This window comes from Delphinapterus leucas, chromosome 19 (assembly GCF_059928025.1).
Source record: "Delphinapterus leucas isolate spDelLeu-1000000601 "Yukka" chromosome 19, BTC_Dleu_Yukka2, whole genome shotgun sequence".
Taxonomy (NCBI): Eukaryota; Metazoa; Chordata; class Mammalia; order Artiodactyla; family Monodontidae; genus Delphinapterus; species Delphinapterus leucas.
The window spans coordinates 65,619,884-65,640,771 of NC_143147.1; the positions used below are offsets into that span (position 1 = coordinate 65,619,884).

The 20,888-nt window shown below is 48.2% G+C and overlaps 1 long non-coding RNA gene across 8 annotated transcripts in view; it reads left to right on the forward strand.

Moving 5' to 3' along the window:
- Window positions 1-20,888, forward strand: part of LOC111182888 (uncharacterized) — a 109,443-nt gene that overhangs the window by 44,103 nt on the left and 44,452 nt on the right. The gene's annotated exons all lie outside the window — the stretch shown is intronic.

Sequence of the window (20,888 nt, forward strand, 5' to 3'; positions counted from 1 at the left end):
CTAGAAGGAGGAGGCCAGCCGTGGGAAGAGAGGCAGAAACGGAAGATTCGGGAGACCCGAGTGGCTGAAAGGCAGAGGCCTCTCGTGGGGGGCTGTGAGTGGGCAGAACCCTACTTCTGGGGAGCCGGGGGGTGGAACCTCGGGAGCCAGTGAGCCAGTTCACCCACCAGAGCTGGCACTAATGACCTGAGGTTCACGTCTCTGCCCCAAGTGAACTTGCCCCTTCACTGCTCTACTTTCTGTGAGCCGCCCTGCAAGACAGTACTTCACAGTTTGTCAAATGTACCACCCTCTTCCCTCACCCAAAAGCTAGCTATTCTTGGAGTCTCTTTGAGCTCTGTTTCACTTGGGAGAATGTTTGAGAAGGAATTGGTGCAGGAAGGAGATGGGTGTCCCCCCTCAGTGGGGCCTGGGATGCGAGGTTTTCCTGAACTAGTCACATGACGCCCGAGTGAGACAGGTGGCTGCTGCTCATCATCTCCTTCTTATGATGTTGTCCAAGGATGCTGAACACGTGTGCCCTTGTGTCTCTGTCTGCAGTCCCAGTGCTTGGGTTCAAATCCTTGCTGTGTGAACTTGACGTGTCCACTGTTTTCTCATAACCCTCGATTCCCCCATCTACAAAACAGAGATAATATTTACCTACCTTGAGTGTTACGACGAGTATTACGATGAGAATAAAAAGAAGATTTCCACGTTGAGTTCTTCCATGTAGTAAGTGCTCAATAAATGTTAGCTCTTATTATCCTTCCATTTCTTTTCAAAAGAAAGAACTCACAGAGGGTTTCCCTTTAAATATTTGATTTTAGACCAGACAGGGGTTGGCAAACTATAGCCCTCTGGCCAAAACCAACCTGCCACCTGTTTTTGTATAGGTCATGAGCTAAGAATCATTTTCACACTAAAGGTTTTCTTTTAAAAAGTAACATTTTCTGCCACGTGAAAATGATATGAAATTTAAATTTCAGTGTTCTTACATAAAGCTTGGTTGGAAACTAGCCATGCCCGTTTGCTCGCACATTGCCTGTGGCTGCTGTCACACTGCCGAGGCAGAGTTGGGTAGTTGTGATAAAAACCATACGGCCCACGAAGCTGAAAATATTTACTATCTGGCCCTGTACAGCAAGTTTGCCCATCCCTGTTCTAGATGACTAATTATTAAACAGGGAGGGTGAGTGTGGGCACCCAGAACAAAAGTTATAGGCTTCATGCTGATTGGAATAAAGTCCACTCAGAGTCAGAAAAGAAGATAAAGCTTTGCTATTTTAAAATAAGAGAACAGGAAACGGGGTCTGAGGTTTGGAAATCCTGCAGGTGATGTTCATGCTATTTTTTCAGAAACAGACGCTGAGTTTCAGGCCCCCAGGCCCCAAGTGTTTGCAGAGGCCGTGTGTTCTTAAGTCCCTTAAGGAGAGAACCCGCCAGGTTGTTGAATGGGTCAGTACCCAACAGGGGTGGGAGGGCCCAGAGAGCAGGGGGCAGGCCCAGCACCTCTCCATGCCCCCGTCCCTCCTCCCTTTTCCAAGTGGACCCCACTTGTGAAAACAGAGCCTTGCTTGGGGAGCTCGTTTTATTTCACCTGTCGTGTGTATTTGTCTGTTTATATTATGCCTCATTCCACCTTGTTATAGAAAGGATTTATGGCAGCCAGGACCCTCGAATGTGTGAATCACAAACCCCAGAAGAAACAAAACTTAGGGGCTATGGTGTGAAGAGTAAGCTGAGTGAAGTGTTGTTGGTGATTTAAAAAAGATGACAGTGGGCTTCCCTGGTGGCGCAGTGGTTGAGAATCTGCCTGCTAATGCAGGGGACACGGGTTCGAGCCCTGGTCTGGGAAGATCCCACATGCCGCGGAGCAACTAGGCCCGTGAGCCACAACTACTGAGTCTGCGCGTCTGGAGGCTGTGCTCCGTAACAAGAGAGGCCACGACAGTGAGAGGCCCGCGCACCGCGATGAAGAGTGGCCCCCGCTTGCCACAACTAGAGAAAGCCCTCGCACAGAAACGAAGACCCCACACAGCAAAAATAAATAAATAATAATAAATTTAAAAAGATGACAGTGCAGACATAGAAAACAAACTTAGGGATACCAGAGGGGAAATGGGAGGGGGGAGGGCTAACTTAGAAGTATGGGATTAACAGATGCACACCACTATATATAAAATAGGTAAACAACAAGGATTTACTGTAGAGCACAGGGGACTATATGCAGTATCTTGTAAGAACCTATAACGGAAGAGAATCGGAAAAAAATATATGTATGAGTGAATCATTTTGCTGTACATCTGAAACTAACAATACTGTGGATCAACTCTACTTTAGTAAAACAAAAACACAGTGAGGTAAATTTGTGTGTGCTGACACGGAAGGTTCTTCAAGATGTTCTGTTAAGTGACAAGATACAAAACAGTGTGATGGCATCGATAATGATAATAACTATTAGAACGTGTATCAGGAAAAAACATGGAAGGAATTTGTAAAAAAATAGAAGAGGTGACAGTGGAGCTGAGCTTTGAATTTTTCAACCAAGGGAGCATTTTTTTCTTGCCTTTTTCTCTCTGCCCGCTGGGACCCCCATCCCTGCCCCGCTGCCTGCTGCTCACGGGACCCATTGAGTGTGCTGGGGACCGATGCAGGAGAGAGGGCCGGCACGGAGTGAAGGGCAGGCTGGAAGCAGCAGCCTCAGGCCTGGGCTCAGCCACCGGGACGGGCTCAGGGATGAGACTGAGTAATGGATGGCAACCGCGAATCCATGGGTCACCCGGCTGAGAGCACAGGTTATGAATCACCCCAGCCTCCGCTCCTGACTCTGGAGGAGCGGTTCACACATTCCCAAGGGAGCCAGAGTCTGGGAGACGTGACGTCGGCCCTGGGAGAGGAGTTTCAACAACATGTGGCCTCAGAGGAACTTGTTCCCATGGGTAACACCCAGCTCCCCAGCGTGAAAAATCCCAGGCAAAGGAGATGAGGCTCTGAACCTTCGTGTGTGTGTGTGTGTGTGTGTGTGTGTGTGTGTGTGTGTGTGCGCGCGCGCGCACTCGCGTTGTAAGGGACATGTCTGGTCCATTCTGGGACCTCACTGTTAGCTACTGACTCTGTGTCCGTGGAGGCAGGTGAGGACCCTCATCTCCACCATCACAGGGAAGACGTGGCTTTGATGGAGAGCCTGCCTGTCTGTAGCCATCCCACCATTTTTCCCAGAGACTCTCCCTCCACCAAATCCTTCTCCAAACCCATGATTTGCAAGAATCATTACCGATTCAACCACAGGGTCTCCTCATTTGCCCGCACACTTGAATCATGTGGTTAGCAGGGGCTGGCCACCTCTAATTGATTTCAGAAAGGCCAGGCGAGCCCTCTACAGATGCTTATTTCGCCCAGCCTCAGCCGTACAGCTCTGGCACCTTCTAGACCAATCAGCCCATCAGGGCTTCCTCTGCATGGGTGGTTCATAAGGGAAAGAACAGACCTCACAGCAGGCTCTCTTACCACTGCCTTTCCTTTTACAAACCTGACTAGCAAATGACCAGATACCAGGTAGCCTTTCTCTTTGCACTGTTACCAGTCATTGCTGAATTAAATCTTTGTTTTATATTTTTATAAAATCTTTATTTTTGCTCACTTGTGATGCCCTCCTGTTGAAAAGCCCTTAGCTTGTCCCAACCTTCCTGGGTAGCAAGAACCTGAAAACCTTTAAAATCGAGTATCTCTTACGGACAGTGGAACCGAGAAGAGGAGGAATCTAGTGGATGCCTCCTTACCAACTAAATGAAAAAACAGGGCGCTGTGATGGGGTTCACATGAGGGTCAGTGGCATGGCGTATGAACTGGGGACATGACTTGGCTGTGGAAGCCCACTGATCTGTGGCGTTTGCTGGGTAGCTGGTTCGTCACGCTCACGAGTACACAATGCTTATTTAAACCAAAGCGATGCTTCCTAAAAGCAGTAACCTACACTTAGACGTTCATATTTATAAACTTGTATTCCACTGAGTCCATCTGTCTCCTGTGTATGTGCCGGTAGCCCCCAGGGGTACCTATGGTGGTTCATCCGAACCTAGTTGGTGGGTTTCCAGTGAATTCCTCATTTCCTCTTGCTCTTTGTGAGCAGGTGTAGCTTTGGGGGCCTGGCAGTTCCTCAGAAGCAGAGAGAGGACGTTTGTGGACGGGATGCTGAGCTAATACCCAGGAACTGGGTTCTGTGTTGTTTGTCCCACCCACTGGAGGGTAGAGGGGCAGAGAAGGTGGCCACGCGGTGGGCACAGCAATCATAGAAATGACCAGCACTGCCGGGGCAGGAGACGCACGTGCTGTGGTTACCCTTGGATCGTGGAGAGTTCTCTGAAACGCATTTGAGAACCATTTTCCTTTTTTCCTCATCACGGACTTTGCTCTGCCACGCTCCTTGTGAAAGTGAAGACATTGTCAGGCCAGCCTCCTCGTGGGGGGTGATTTGCAAAGTGTCTGAGGAGGCCGGAGGGACCAAGTTTCCTTCCAGGAGATCCGGCTGTCGGCCGCAGCTCAGCTGTTTCCTAGTTTATCCTGTCTTGGGATGGGTACCAAACAGCGGCCAGGTTTCTCATTTTCCAAGGCTGCTGCTTTCTGACATGCTCTCAGGGATTAAAGGTTGAACACAGGTGGGTTTCTTCCCCCTCCTGTCCCTGTCACCTGGATATTACCATGGCGATAATCCTCCCTGAAACAAAAATAAAAGGCAGAACCGGTTGGACAGAAAGTGTGGCCACAAACTTCCACTGAGACTGAGCCATAAGGAACCTGGAGGCTATCTGGAGCTCCTTCCATGTCCCGAGGAGCTGGAAGTAGAAAAATGAGTGGCGTGGCCGGCGTAGGGGAATAGCCCCGGACTGACGATCCATCAGATTGCACTGGAGGGGAAAGCTTCAGCTTGGTTCCTTCGTGGGTTTGGTGGGATTATGTTGTTTCTGCAGCCGACAGTCCTGTCTGGTCTCCCCCGGCCCTGGGGAGAAACAGAACCGTCGAGCCCCAGTCTGTCAGTAGAGATTAGCTGAGTTTTGAATCACGAGGGAGGATGGGGGCTGGGGATTATAATCCACTCTGCAAAGTCTTGTGGGCTGTGCAGTGGTGGAGGTTTTGGCTTCTTGAGAAGCCCCGGGGTTTAGGAAGGCAGGTTTCACTATGTCAGCATTGAGAAACGGGTTTGGAGTTCAAGGACCCACAATAACTAGACAAGGAGAGGTATTTGCTCAGCCTCCTGAGTAGGACTTAGAGTTAGGGTTAGGTTTAGGGTTGAGGTTAGGGTTAGGGTTAGGTTTGGTGGGGGGGGGGTACGTAGGGTGGGCTCTTGGGAGTCGCTTTTCCCCTCTTCTCTCTCTTAACATCCTCTGTGGAATATTCTGCAGGGTTGGCAGATTCTAAGAGAGAACGTCGTTGGCTCATGGGACCTTCTCAGTAGCGACTCAAAACAATGACCTGGGATTGGTACCAAGAAGCATTTCACTGTCGGATTTCTCTGGAGATTCTAGAAAGAAAGGGGGGAGAAAAAGAGACAGAGATCTGTGTAGGGCGGTTTTGCACGCAGCCTCCCTGGGGCGGGGCGGTGGTCTGATAACCTGGCTGACCTTTCAGTCTCCTCCTGCCCTAAAGTATGAGCCACATGCATTGTTGGGTGACATGCACAGATGGATGAGCCAGCGGCCAGTCATTCACCCCACAGGTATCCACTGGGCGCCTACTAAGTGCCACGGGCTAGTCGTGAACACAACAGAGAAGAGTCTTCATTCTCCGTCACTAGAGAGATAGCAGACTATAAACAGATACACTAATAGCTCCAGAAATGATCAATGCTCAGAGAAAAAGAGAGAGGTCAAGGGATAAAGTGATGATGGGTGGCCAGGAGAGGTTTTCTCAGGAGGTAACATCTGAACAGAGACCAGGCAGGTGTCTAGGGGAAGAATGTTCTAGGCCAATGGTCAGCAGACAATGGCTCTTGGGCCCAAACTGGCTGCCACCTGTTTTTGTAAATAGAATTTGATTGGAACTCGGCCCCGCCGAGTCATTTACGTGTCGTCTGTGGCCGCTTCCTCACCGTTGCAGCCGCGTTACGTAGTTGTGACCGAGATCTCCTGGCCCACAGAGACTACACACTGTCTGGTCCTCGACAGAGAAGGTTTGGGAGCTCCTGATCTAGGCAGGAGCAAAGTGCACGCGGTACTCTTTATGGGTCCATTCCCCTGGTGATGGACACCTAAGTTGTCCCTAACTCTTGAGCACAAAAGACAACTCTTCAGTCATCCATCCTTCCCATGTCACTGGGTTTACCTGTGTGAGACTCCAGGAAAGAAGTTATTTTTCATATTAGGATGAGCAAGGGAGCGTAAAACTGCCGACAGGAGATTTTAATCAGATTACAGAACCTGCCGTACATCCTGCCACCAGGGCTGTTGATTCTCTCAGGGACAAAAGTGGCTTATTTGCGCTTTGTTCAGAGCCTGTAATACCCCTGGTTCATTCTTAGGGGTTTGTGTACATCTTCAAAAGGGACCATGTCCGTGCAAGCACTTGGAAGACCCTAAAGGCTGAATAAATGTTGGAGATGGGAAAAGGTGATGTTCTTAAACTCAGCATTGTTTAAGTTATCCATAGTACAGATTAAAAATTTTTTTTTTTAATTTTTAAAATTTTATTTAGTTTTCACCTTCCTTCAGCATCCCAAGCTAGACTGAGAGTCTCCTGAGAGTGGGGTCCATTCCTTCTATTCCCAGAGCCTGGCAGAGTGGTGGTACTTAACGGGGACAGAGCAGGTGCTTTTTGAATAAAGAAATGCCATCTCCTGTTAAGTGCTTCTGAGCAGAGTAGAAATTTGTTATTTTAAAAAATCGTTTACATTCTAAAGCTGAACAGAAACGAGTTCAGGCACTGATTTTGTTTGTTTGTTTTTGGAGGGAACATGTCATGCTTCATAGACAGTCGGGTGCATCCTGACCCAGTGGATGGCGTAGAGCTGAGTGGCATCACTGTCTGGGCTGCAAAGAAATTGCACAAGCGCGCAGAATTATGTGTCCTCACCACATGGCCTTTGCCCGTGCCTGTCCTCCAGCCAGGAACACCCAGTCTGGGGTCCCTCTGCAGGCCTGTGTCTTTCTCAGCATTCCAGACCCAGCTCTTCCATAACCTTGGCCCTCAGAAATTTTTCCCTTGACTTCACAGCGTTAGTAACTGTGCCGTGCATTCGGCAGTGGATCACATGCCACCCTGTGGCATCTGTCTAAGTGGACGCTGGGATGCAGGGTTCTGAGGGCTCAGACCGTGGTTTATGGGTCTGGATGGTCCTTGGAGGGCTGGCTCTGGGCTTTCATGTGGCAGGCTCCGTGCATATTGATTTATTGATCGATAGGATGGCCCATTGATAGTACAACCATTGTAAGTTGCCATGTTAACATCTGCCACGATCTTACTTTGGTTTGATTCTCCCGGGAGACAGGGCTCCAGTGCTTTGAGAAAGTACCATCCATGTTTCTCTTAGATCCTTTCTGCTGATGGTCCAGAGTAGTTCCTTTTGTGAGTCGGACTTTGTTTTAGATGCCTGGTGCTGGTCCCTGAGATAGAGAAGTATTTCGGGCAGAGCTGACACCAGGTCTTGGAAATTAGACTATTTTTTCCAGCGTCTGTTTAATTGACAGTCTCAACTTTGCATGAACCAGGAAGTTTGTCCATTTAACTTCCTTGTGATCTCTGGAGAAGGAGGTGAGGAATGAATGTGCTGGATGGGGGGTGGTGGTAGGGAGAGAGAGAGGTGAAAGGAAAACATCTCATGCAAAGCCAGCCATGGCGGTGCTGAGGGGCCTTGATAGTGGCTGTCACAGCCTGTGCTTGGTGGGTGCTGGGCTGGAGGCGGTGAGGGAATAAGCCCTCCTCCTGCTGTTGAGTGGTTGCCGATGCAGGTTTTCATTATTTCATTTATATAGTGTTGCTGCTGTTGATTTTTGAACATTGAAAGCAGCCCATTCATAAGCCTTTGCCTCATATTTTGAGAGTGAGGGCGGTGACATTTTCTCTCCCCTGCGTGTTGCCATGCACTGTGCGGTGCTGGAGAAACTTAATGCTGGAAGAGGCCCTGTTCTGTCACAGACGGACTCTGCCCTGGACACATCACGGGGAGCCGTTCTTTCTGAGCCTCAGTTGCTCCACTGGAAGAAAGAACTGGGAGATGTCGTAAGGCCCTTCTGAGGCCTCAAAGCATTTCTGAATGGGCTCCGCCCACGGTTCCCAGTGACTGCCCCAATCTCCTCCTCTTTCTGGCTTCTAGGCAGTTATTCCAGCCATGGCAAGCAGGTGTCTGCTGAGTTCTGGAGATCTGATGAGCGGAGCATGGCCCCTGGGAGGAGGCTGGAATGAAAATGGTTTCTAAGCATTCTTGTTTGTGACTTCCAGAAATGGTTGGAACTTTTGTCCATCTGTCAGCACAAACGAGGCTCCTGCCATAATGGAGCCTTTGGGAAAGATGGTATTTGAGTCCAGAAGCAGTGCCTGCCCTTGGGGCCTTAAATTGTGTTTCTGGAGCTGAAGCAGACATGCCCAAGAAGGACTGCCTCTCTGTTACAGGTTTTCCCAAACTGGAGCCATTTTAGTCCAACCTTTACTATTTAATTCTATCATTATTTTTTTTTAAGTGACTTGATTTAAAAGCACTGGTTCTCTTTTTTTAAAGACTTTTTATTGAAGTATAGTTGATTTACAATGTCATGTAAGTTTCGGGTATACAGCACAGCAATTCAGTTATACACACACACACACACACACACACACACACACACACACATTTTCAGGTTCTTTTCCCTTATAGGTAATTACATAATATAATATTGAGTATAGTTCTCTGTGCTATACAGTAGGTCCTTGTTAGTTACCTATTTTATATATAGTAGTGTGTATCTGTTAATCCCAAACTCCTAATTTATCCCTCCCCCCACTGCCTTTCCCCTTTGGTAATCGCTTATAAAATCACTTATAACTTAAAAAAATAAAAGCAGTGGTTCTTAACAGAGGAGGGGTGTTGTCCCCCTGGGGACATGGAGCAATGTCTGCAGACATTGTTGGCTGTCACCACTTGCGGGGGGAGGGACGGGTGCGTGTGCCGCTGGCATCTAGTGGGCACATGAGGCCAGGGGCTCTGCTAAACGTCCTACAGTGCACAGGACAGCCCCCGGCGCAAGGAATTATCCAGCCCGAAATGCCAATAAGGCTGAGGTTGAGAAACGCTGTTGTAAAGAAACGTTAGTTTTAAATGAAATTTAGTGAACCAGTATCGCTTCCCATACATCCAAAGTAAATATAAAAATAATGAGCACATTGAAATCAAAACCATGTTTATAAATTCTAGGTAGATGCTATTGTCCGCCAAGCCTCTGGGCTTGAGGCTATCTTTCTCTTTATTAATAAAGGGAAATTAGCACGTGGGGAGATGTCACAGACATCCCAGGCAGCACGGAACCGAGCTTTTCTCCTTGCAGGTAATCCGTAGGATTAAAAGAGAAGAAGGTAAAGAGAGTTGCCTCCTCCTGCTGGGATTTGGTGCTCTTTTGTGCTGTCTGCCCACCACCTAAAATAAAACTGGGTTACCCCCTTGACGTGCCCCATCCCAAGCTTTGGGAAACACAGTCTCAGTGCCGTGGGTGTAAGTATTGATATAAGCCGCTGAGAGCTATTGCCTGCAAGGATGGACTCCCAGTACTTCTGGCTCCCTGGGTGCTGGAGCTGATCAGCAGGCCTAGACGGGAATCTTTTTTCTCTTTTTTCACAGGTAGTTATAATAATAACAGCCCCCTTTAGGCACAGGCTTTTTTCATCTTCAAAGAGCTTGATAAACGTGAGTTAATCTCCCTGTTCCCCAGTGAGATCAGGAGTCCCGTGTTTTACTGGATGGTGCCACCAAGGCCAGAGAGATGAAGTGAGTCATAGCATTCCAGGCTGGGAGTTAGGTGAGGTTAGGCTTGGGATTCAAGTTTACAGCTGCCGGACTCCTGGACATGGCCCTCTCTGCACCACACCTTTCTCTTGGCCGGCGCTGCCTTGGTATTTGAGCCAAACCTCAAATTCAGGCGGGTCTGGAGAGAGAGAGGGTGACATTTCTTTTCCCTTCTCTCCGAGGGCAGCTCTTACAGGGGCAGCTCAATGCTTTTCTTTAAAAATAAATAAATAATTCCCCTATGGCAGGTAAACCCCCCAAAACCAGGGAGTTACTTTAAGAAAATATTTTCCTGGTGGACCCTGTTTCCCAGGATGTTGGTAGGAGTGGAGCTGGAGCAATGCTCCTTTTCACAGGCTCTGTTTGAAGACGTCTGTGGTTGGCAGCGCCCGAGCATAAGGACCAAGGGTGTCTGGCTACGAGCCGTGACCGCATCGACAAGGACCACCATGGCGCGAGCAGCCTCTGGGTGCCTGTGGACACGGCGGCATTTCCTTTGCGCTTATCCCAGCCTCTTCTGGACCTGGCCGGGAGGGGAGCCAACGGGAGGCGTCAGGGAAAAGAACCAGTAGGGCGGGCTTAGGGGACAGAAGCTACAGGGTGACAGCAGCCATCTCATACTATTTCCCAAGGGTTCAGAAAATAAAAGAGTAGAATCTTCAGGATTCAAGAGACATTGAAACCTGCCAATGGATCGCCATGGGTCTCTGAGCCTCCTAACTTCAGGGGAGATGGTCCATGGGAGCCACGTGGGGATCCTATGACACTGGCCCTTAAATACGCTCCACCACAGACTCGAATAAATCAAGGCAGAAAATGTACTTCAAGTCGGAGCTGGAGGGGTGGAGTGAGAGCATGCTTTTGTTTATGTTGGTAGCGCCACCAGGTATGGATTGGACAAACTTGTCGTGGCACGGAGATCCTCATGTGTGCCTGACATAGGGCAGGGGACATTCTGGGTTGCTTTAAATCTTGTCTGGGAAGGAGTGGACAGCCCCAGCTCAGCGCTGCGTTCATCTAAAGCCTTTGCTTTTGTCTTGGTCAACTCTGGCTGCTGTAACAAAAATATCACAGACTGGGGGGCTTAAATTACAAACATTTATTTCTCAGGGTTCTGGAGGCTGGGATATCCAAGATCAGAGTGCCAGCATGGTCAGGGTCTTGGTTTACAGACAGATGTCTTCTTGTTGTAGTCTTATGAGGAGAGAGGGAGAGAAGGAGAGAGGGAGGGAGGAAGCAGCGGCAGGGAGGTGGGGGGTCAGAGAGGGAGAGAGGAGAGAGAGAAAGAGAAAGTAAATTCCTTTCTGGAAGTTAGGAAGGACTGTGTTTTACCCTGAATTTATGAACTAATTTTTGATGACTAATTCTTGTCTCTTCTTATAAGGTCACTAATCCCATCATGAGGGCTGTACCCTCATGAACTAACTACCCCCCAAAGGCCCCCATCTCCAAATACCATCATATTGGGGATTAGAGTTTCAACATATGGCGGGATATAGTATTCAGTCCATAGCACCTTTCTTTTTGATCTTGGGTTTATGAAGTACCCGGTATGGATGGGGAAAAGGATGCAGAACAAAGAGCCACTCACTGAGAGCAGAAGCAGAGTCTAGACCAGGTCCTCCTGCATCCGTTGATGAACCTGATCACTTTTGCCACTTGTAGGATGTGAGGAAGGTCCACGAGAGCAGGGCTGGGGTGGCAGTGAGCTGGCAGGAGAGAGATGATGCTCCTAGCTCAGAGGCCCAGGAGCTCCTGCGACATTGGAAACCCAGGCTCCGTTGATCCCCATCCACTGCCGCAGCCATCTTGCTCGTCCCTTAAAGGTCAGATCCGGTTGTTGGAACCGTCTGCAGAGGCCCGCTTGTCACCTCGCCCTTTGTTGCTAAAGGATCCAGTTCTCCAGAAAACAGAAGTGTGGCCCCATGTGGCACTGTGTCCTCCTCTCGTTTCAATCATTTCTTAGGGCTTCCTGTTACCATGGTTTCTAACCAAACCAGGTAAATGATACTCAGATAGAATGGGATGGAGACAAGGGAGGGAGCTCCCACTGGGATTAAAAATACCCTCTCAAGGCACATTACCTGGTCTCTCCCTTGTCTTTCTCCATTGTCTGCAGGCTCTTCCTGCCTCTCCCTGCTGGACACATCTGTGCTCATTTTCCCTTATCCCACTTAACCCCTTCCTTCCCCAAATCACAAATACAGTAAGTCCCTTACATACAAATGAGTTCTGTTCTGAGAGTGCGTTCGTAAGTCCAATTTATTCATAAGTCCAACAAAGTTAGCCTAGGTACCCAACTAACATAATCGGCTAAATAGTGCTGTACTGTAATAGGTTTATAATACTTTTCACACAAATAATACATAAAACAAACACGAAAAATAAAACAGGGCTTCCCTGGTGGCGTAGTGGTTGAGAGTCCGCCTGCCAATGCGGGGGACATGGGTTCGAGCCCTGGTCCAGGAGGATCCCACATGCTGCGGAGCAGCTGGGCCCGTGCGCCACAACTACTGAGCCTGCGCTCTAGAGCCCGTGAGCCACAACTACTGAGCCTGTGTGCCGCAACTACTGAAGCCCACACGTTTTGAGCCTGTGCTCCGCAACAAGAGAGGCAGCTGCAGTGAGAAGCTGGCGCACTGCAATGAAGAGTGGCCCCCGCTCACCGCAACTAAAGAAAGCCCGTGCGCAGCAAGAAAGACCCAACACAGCCAGAAATAAATAAATAAATTTAAAAGAAAAAAAAAATAAAGAAAACATGTTTAATCTTACAGCGCAGTACCTTGAAATGTACAGCAGTATAGTACAACAGGTGGCACGCAGGGGCTGGCATCGAGTGAACAGGCAGGAAGAGTTACTGACTGGAGGAGGGAGGGGAGGTGGGAGATGGTAGATCTGAAGGATCGCCAGCAACAGGAGACGGAGGGCAAGTGCAATTTCACCCACACCTGACGTTGATGGCACAGGTTCCGATTCCTTGCTGGAACCAGATGCACGTTCGCATCGTTGAGAGTTCGCAACTTGAAGGTTCGTATGTCGGGGACTTACTGTATAGGTGAGAGAGCTCAGAAGCCCAACCCCTCAGGTTTGTTCATGCGTCATCCTCACCTTGATCCATTCGGTTCATTCTTGACATTGAGGCTGCCCCTCCATCCCCATCCGCTCCTCTCAAGTCATGGCTGCTTTGTTCTCACCCTGGATTGCAATTCTCTCCGGAGCTGAGAGCCCAAACAATCCTTCCTGCAATTGAGAAAATGGACATGAATGATCACTCCCTCTCTTTTCTCTAATTCTCTCTCTTACCCTCTCTGTGACCACAGATAAGGCCCTTTCTTAGCTTAGCACTTTTCTCAAGACATGGCTACTTCATTGTTTCTTTCCTTGCACAGACAGGGGGAGATTGCCATGAATCCTGTATTTTATTTTAACAGCTCATCCATCCTTTCCTCTTGGAAATACAACTCCAGCTTTTATACCTCTTCTGTGTGGGTCCCTCCAAACCACTTCAGATCTGGTTGCCTTTTCTTAGTTTTTCCTCCCTGCGTGCACTCCTGACCACTCCACACTGACCACCCACAGACTCCCTCTCATCCCACCTTCTGTTCATGGATGAGCTTCAGCCCTCGGTCTCTCTAAATTCCAACCCACTGCCATGGTTTTGGCCACACCCCTCGGGAAAAACGACTCCCAAACTTGCATCCATAGCCTTGATCTTTCTTCACATGTCAGCTCTGTGTGTCCTTTTCTTAGGTCCACCTCCGCAAGTTCATTACCTTTGAAGTCCAATGGCCTCTTGGTCCCGGATGTGCTCTGCTCTGGTTGCCCTCATTCTCATTAGGATAAAATCACTTGTCTGTACATCCACGCTAAGTTTCATTATCTCTTTACCTTTTGGCAGTGATTCAGCTGGTCTCTGTGATTTAATATTTACCTGGAATGTTGGCTTTTCAAAACCAGGGCTTATGTCTTATTCTTTGGTACTTCCTGGGTGTGCGTTATACTCTGCGGTCTTTAACAGGATGTGTTATAATTGAACTAAAAGTATTGTTCCCCCCATCTTGTACAGCACTTAGGGTCTACCCGTCCTCTTTTTTCCCGTTCTCCAGGGCATCACCCTGGACGGGAGGTTGACACTTCACCCTCAAAGCTTCCCACCCTTTTGAATGTGAAGACACGTTTTAATATTACGTTTTTTCACAGGCTCCTATTGACTGGGTAATAATTTAGTAATTTGTCTACCAAATATTTGAAAATTACAACATTTACATAAGACATTATGTATTCAGTCCTCTAACAATGCTCAGTGTGCCTATGTCTTGTGAGACCCTGACCTTAATTTTGTGGCCATTTGGTGACCACCAACCTAGACTTTGGCAGTGGTTCCTAACTGGTTTTCCTGGCTCGAGTTTCCATCCCTCCAGCCTGTCTTACACACTAGTAGGTTATGCACCTTTCTGCGTATGCCACCTCCTGCTGAAAGCCTTCTCGCTCTTACCCTGGACCTTATCCTGAAAATAAGCTCCTTGACCTGCCATCCAGGTCTACCCCAGGCTCCCAGTCTCTCCAGCGGCAGCATCTGTTCCCCTTTGGCGTATGCAGTGTGTTCTGGCAGCTTTTTCTCCCAGCAGGCATTTAGGTTCCAGTTGCTTAATCTTGGTTCTTATTCCCTTTGTCTGGAAAATCCCACCTTTTTAACTCTAAGAGCTACCTGTGTGTGAGACCTACATTAAACCATGCCTGGTGCGCACTCCTGCCACTCCAAGGGGCTTGTCCCACACATTTGTGCTTAAAATCCGCTTGTGTGCTGTGTCTTGCTTTTATACACACGTGCACGTGCTCACACATTTTAAACTTTCAATTGGGAAATAATTCAAACATTCTAAAAATGGCACAAGAAACACTCATATATCCTTGACTCAGATTCACGTGTTTTTAACATTTTACCCCATTTGCTTGATTTGTGCTCTCTCTCTCTCTCTCTATGTGTGTGTGTGTGTGTGTGTGTGTGTATATATATGTATGGGTGTAGTTTTTTTTTTCTAAACCACTTGAAGGTAAGTTATGTACATCATGGGCCTTTACCTCTAAATTCATCAGTTGTATTTCCTAAGAAAAGGGATGTGCTCTTACGTAACAGCAGTTCAATGATCACTGTCATAAATTCCCATTGATACTTTTGTCTAATCTCCATCCATGTTCCAGGTTTGTCTGTTGTTCAGATAATGACCTTTGTGACACTGTTTCCCTCCATTACAGAAGCTAGTCTAGAGTTAGCTATTTCATTGAGTTGTCGTGTTTCTTAGCCTCCTTTAATCTGGCACATTTCCACAGCTTTTCTTTGTTTTTTATGACATGGACATTTTTAAAGGATACAGTTCCCTCCTCCTCCATTTTTTAATGGAAAAGTCCTCGTTTTGTGTTTGAAGTTTCCTCGTGATTAGATTGAGGTTATGTATTCTTGACCGGAACACTGGATGGGGGTATCGTGTCACATCTGGCGGTACCCAATGTCCATCTGTTCGCGATTGGTGATGCTAATTTTGGTGGCCCACGTAAAGTGTTGTCTGACTTCTCCAATGTATAATTACTGTGTTCTTTCTCCCTTGCAACAAGTGAACAGTCTGCTGGGGAGAACCTTTAAAGTCATGCAGAGATATACTCATCAAAAGTTCCTCCTAGAATTAGCATCCAGTGATGGTTCTTGCCTGATCCAGCCTTTACCATGATGGTTGCAAATGAGTTTCCAACCCCAGTGCTCACTCAAAATTTATCGTTTGGTTCTTGGCGTTCTACTGTTAGCAAGAGACCCCCTCCCCCCTATTTATTTATATGCCTGTCCATTCACTGGACTCATGAATTCCTGAATTATTCAGTGGTTTATAGTTCACTACTTTTGTTAATTATTTTGGTGCTCAGAATGTTCAGATTTGCCAGTGGGAGCTCCTTCAAACTGGCTCCTGTGTCCTTACACAAATGCACACTTACTGCATTGTAAGTCCCTTAAGAGTATATTAATGTTGTGATCCATATGTGATCGTTACTAAAACGTGTTAGGAGAGAGAGATGACTCGTGTCTGTTGGTTGCTTTCTTGGGTCCTCCTCTCATGCTGCTGTTAAGTAACATCTATAAAGATCTAATACATCTGCTCAAGTCGTTTCATGGTTAGGAACTTTGGAGCGTCACAGCACTGAAAGTGCTGCTGGCTTGCACTGGAAAACCTAAGAGTGACAGTTACTGGTGTTAAGTTGTCTCTTATTTTTGAGTGTCTTTTTACCAAGCCGTGTTACTTACACGTACGTAGAAGGGCTTAGTGGATCAACATCCATTGTTGACATTCACCTGGGAAAGATCAAATAGAAACCTCAGAGTGGAGATGATTTTTTTTCTTACCAGGAATTATAAACTCAAATGCCTACAGGGTCCAGGAAGGTAACTCAAATGAATAAGGCACGTGCTTTGGCAGGGTGTGGATTGCAGTACACTGAAGAGCACATGCCCTGCCTTAAAGAGGCAGCTACTTCTCAGCTCTGACTACTTGTTCCTTTGTAGGAACACAGGTGTGAGGTTGCCAGATCTTCTCATTTTTCAAGACCATCCAGAAATCCAGATTTTTATGCAAAACCTAAAAATCTCCCATTGTTACATCCTATCACCTAATTTTTTAGAAAGGTTAAAGCATACATCAGGCTAAATAAAGGACACTTCGGGTCTATAAGCTGAGCCAGCCAGCTCCATGTCTGTGGCCCGTGATTTCATCAAAGTACAGAGGCGGAGAATTGATAGTGGACCTTTCATGAATCTTCCTGAGGATATAATTTGATGATCCTGTGATTTCTTATCCAGAGGAAGAATTCTTTAAGGTTCATCTTAGAGTTCCATTTAAAAAAACAAAACAAGGTATAAAATCCCTTGCTGTAAAACCCAAATGATTTTCTTCTAATATAAGTCCCGAGTGTATTGCTAATGACCTCTCCCCAAAGCTTCAATTCCCAGGGGCTTCCTGGCTCCAGTCTTAATGCAAACGTAGTTCTGTCGCTCGATTTTTGGAGATGAGTGACTAGCCTCTTCTCTGGAACAAAGAGGGGTTGTAACGACCGCTCCCTCCCTGTTCATACACACTCTAGCCTGTCATTTCCCCCCTTGCCAAGCCATTTCCACGGGGGAGCATCTTCAGTATATGTGCAGTTGGTCACGACTTCACACATATTTCCACGGAATTGTTACCAAGGAAATCTTTGCCTTATGAATTTTTTGTTTTATGACTTTGCTGAAGCAAACGCACTCCGAAAAGACAGTCTTCCACTTCACTCAAATGCTATGCCTCGGGCCCTGTCTCTCTCTGTCTCTCTCTCTCTCTCTCTGTCTTCTAAAGAAGAAGCATAAGAAATGCCAAGTTATAGCACACGGCCTTTTTCAGATGCATATGGTGTTTTCTGTCCTGTGTCTCACGGTGGCTAGTTAGCTGGATTTCTGATTTGAAACGCCTACAAGCCTTTGACCTACAAAATCAAGTAGAACCTATTGGTTTGTGATTGGAATACACACACCTGTCAGTTTACACTTGACCTTTGGGTTTTTTCTGAATGCCTCCGTGTCTCTTCTTTCTGGATAAATGATACCAGAAAAGAAGATCTCATGAAAGGCATGTTTTCGGTTCTTTCTAATCTGAAGACTTTCTTCCAGCAGCCTCGTGTCCTGGCCCAAGTTGTTGGAGGCCACGGCTGTGGCCCACCAGGCCAGTGAAGGATTCGATTATGAATGATTCTGGACAGGGGTCCAAATCTCTGCCTTCTAATCCTCACCCTAAAATTTTCCAGAGGACCTTGGCATCTCTTTCCTGCTCTGAATAGCATCCCTACCTTTAAGAAAACTATCTTCTGGTGTCTCATTGAAATGGGCAGACGAGCGTCTCTCTCGGCCCTGGTTTTTGCAGACTCAGCCTCACTGGGCATAAACCTGAAAGGCAGTTGCTCATTCCCCGTGTTTACTTTTATTTCCAGCCACATCTGGAGGCCAAAATTCATAAATTTATCGCCAAGCCTGACAACAGTTTACTGAGTTTGTACGTTAAAGCAAGGCGGGGGGGAAAAAACAAACAAAAAAAACAAAACGGTCTCCTGACTTGTCGGGTGTAAAATGGATGGAGAAATCAATGGGCAGACCATAAACCCCAACCTTGTTCATTAACATCTGCGGCCTGCCTGCAGACGGTGGAGGCGTGAGCCGGCCCTGTTTGTCTTGGAGGTTTAGCTCAGAGAGCTCCATAGTGTACTCTCCGTATATATACAGCCAGGCATCTTTTTAACCCAGCAGAGACCAATGGACGGGAACAAGGGCTGTTCAGAGGTGGAGGACCACAGGTCCGATAGGGGGAGAGCGGGACTGGGGCCCCGGCCGTGTTTACAATTGGGGCAGGACAGTGGGTGGGCCAGTTCTTGTGACGTACTTGAGGCTTTAAAAAACGGTCATAAATCTGATGTCTGCCAAACAGGGCTGGCATTTTCTTTTCCTTTCACAACCAGGTTTTGTACCACCCAAAAAAAAAAAAAAAAATTTTTTTTTTTTTTTAAAAACAAGAAATCGTCTAAGCGCTTGTAAAGAGTGTCCTCCTCTCCCACCGCTCTGGTGGAACGTTTCCCAGGGCACACTGGAGTATTTCCACGCAGGCTGTCGTCCACCCTCGCCCCACCCCTCCCCGGTCCCCCGCCACCCCAAACCCCTGGGGAAAGGCGTTGCCATTATATTTTGCATTTTTACTGAAATGTTGGAGCGGGTACAGCAGCACTGACGTGCAACCCTGTTCGACAGCTTGGCTCTCACCAGAGATTTGCCCCACTTGCTTCGGGTCAACTGGGAGCACCCTACCTAAGCCAGCAGCTCCTTTAGGTAGCTGCTCTTCTGCCATAAATAAAGCAGGGACCAAGGGAGCAGTTTTGGGGGGCCCCAGGATGGGGGGAAGGGTGTGCTGTTTGTGGCCGCCAGCCACGGCCCCTCTGACAAGAAAAAAATGTGCTGGGGATGTCCTTTTAGCAGGCGGTTTGGCTCTGTGGTACCTCACGTCTGAGGTGAGCCCGCAGAAGAAAAGGGCACTTTTTGTGGTCAGGGCCCGGGGCTTGGACGAAACACTTGGCCGGAGAGAATATGTGCCCGGGGAGGGCGTGGCCCACCAAGGAGCAGAACCCCCCCCCCCGCCCTGTCTGCGAGGGGCTTGGCTGCCAGGTCAGGGAACACTGAGCAACTGTTGGAGAGCTTGGCCTGCCCCGGAGTCCAGGTGTGCCCTGGCCAGCCAGGTGTGTCATCTTACGAAGAGAAGCCCGAGGGTCCTAGTGTCCACCGCTGCCTTCCCGTGCCAGAGCTTCCCCTATACTTTGGGAAGCGCCCCCTTCAGGATCACTGCGTGTCCCGGGAGACTTGACCCTCTGTTGTTATTATACAGGGTAACGGGGCTTCCTCCCCGTCTCACTCCCCCAGGTCACCATGTTCCTTGTCCTCTCCGGGCAGTGTCCCAGCCAAGCTGCCAGCTGTCAGAGCTGAAGAGCTTACTGCTTTTCAAGGCATATTTCCTGGCTCCTGGCCCCGCGTGACTGCTTGGTTATTCGGACAGGGCTGTTCGAGGGCGTGAAACCAATTGGGCCAGAGAGGGAGGTTAGGGCTCCATCCAGTGGGCTGGGATTTCCCCATGGGGGGGTGGATAGGGGTCACAGACATGTCCCCAGCAGGGACCCCTGGGAGAAACCCAGCCATGGAGATGCCAGTACTTTTCCATTGATGGGTGGTGCCGAGAAGAGGAGAACTTTGAGCCCCAGTGACCTTGCAGCCTAGGGACTTTCCAGACCTGCCTCGGGAAGGTTATCCTAACCAGAGGCTAGGAATCAGGAAGCCTTTATTTAGTTTTATTTTATTTTTATTTTAATCAAGTTTCACTCATGGTGATAAGTTCAGTGGTCATGCTTGAGGCCCTCATCAATGCCTTCCCAGAAGCCAGAGGGCCAGAAAAGTACAATCTCACAGTTCTGCTCGCGTCCTTCCGAACTTCTCAGCTCAGTGGCAGGTGCTGCAAGGAAACACTGCTCTCAAGGGCTCCCTGAGTTTCTCCCCTCACCTCGAGGTCACGTCTGCAGTTCTGTGAAAGTGAGTGTTTCCCTGGCTTGTTATACTCATGGATGTTGTGTTCTCTCAAGTCTAGTTGTTTTTTGTTTTCACCATTTCAGAATTGCCACTTTCTGCAGTGTGGCCTTGGAGCTGGGATCCACCCCAGTTATGCCTGGGGTAGAGGCAGCAGGTGACAGCTCCCTGCAGTAACCCACGGGGCTACCTTAAGTCTTACCCTTCAGGTATCCGCTTAATGTCATTTCCTTCAAGGGGCCTCTGCTGTCACTGTAACTCGTTTCCCACCCCCATAGCATTCTTCTCTTTCTCTCCACAGAAGCTTTATCATTGATAATCCAATGTTTGTCTTTATTCGTGTTCATGATCTGTGAACCTGCCTGGAATACCAGCCAGCAGGACAGGCAGAGGCTGTCCGCTTATTACTGACGAAGCCCCAGCTGCCACCATGGCCTCTGACACCCCATAGATGCCCAAGCAGTATTTGAATTAACACCTCGAGGATGGGAGCTGGGGAATGGCGCATATGGCGGATCTGACATGGCTGCAGTTGGGCACTTGTCCTCCTGCATTTCTCTTGGCTCTGGTTTATACTCGGCTGCCTCTAGAGAAGGGGAAAGAAAGGAATTCCTTTTAACATTCAAGCCTGATTATTGATCTCTCAACCTTGCAGTTGCGATCAGAGGTGCAGAATTACGGTATATTTATTTTAGATGGGAAAACAATGCCGGCAGGATCATGAGTTTCTTTGCCGTTATTGCAGAGATGCATCATTGCAGGGGCATGTTTCTTAACTGAAAAGATGGAGTTGCAACGTCCTGGCTACTTGGCAGG